Genomic DNA, 684 nt, shown 5'->3' on the forward strand with positions numbered 1-684 from the left:
CTTTATTAAGGGTGACTGGGTCCCTTTATTAAGGGTGACTGGGTCCCTTTATTAAGGGCGACTGGGTCGCTTTATTAAGGGTTACTGGCTCCCTTTATTAAGGGTGACTGGGTCCCTTTTATTAAGGGCGACTGGGCCCCTTTATTATGGGCGACTGGGTCGCTTTATTAAGGGTGACTGGGTCGCTTTATTAAGGGTGACTGGGTCCCCTTTATTAAGGGTGACTGGGTCCCTTTAATAAGGGCGACTGGGCCCCTTTATTAAGGGTGACTGGGCCCCTTTATTAAGGGTGACTGGGCCCCTTTATTAAGGGCGACTGGGCCCCTTTATTATGGGCGACTGGGTCGCTTTATTAAGGGCGACTGGGTCGCTTTATTAAGGGTGACTGGGTCGCTTTATTAAGGGCGACTGGGTCCCTTTTATTAAGGGTGACTTGATCCCTTTATTAAGGGTGACTGGGTCCCTTTTATTAAGGGTGACTGGGCCCCTTTATTAAGGGTGACTGGGTCCCTTTATTAAGGGCGACTGGGTCCCTTTTATTAAGGGTGACTTGATCCCTTTATTAAGGGTGACTGGGTCCCTTTTATTAAGGGTGACTGGGCCCCTTTATTAAGGGTGACTGGGCCCCTTTATTAAGGGTGACTGGGCCCCTTTATTAAGGGCGACTGGGTCCCTTTATTAAGG

The sequence above is a fragment of the Cyprinodon variegatus genome, unplaced genomic scaffold (assembly GCF_000732505.1).
Source record: "Cyprinodon variegatus isolate N-32 unplaced genomic scaffold, C_variegatus-1.0 Scaffold1320, whole genome shotgun sequence".
Lineage (NCBI taxonomy): Eukaryota > Metazoa > Chordata > Actinopteri > Cyprinodontiformes > Cyprinodontidae > Cyprinodon > Cyprinodon variegatus.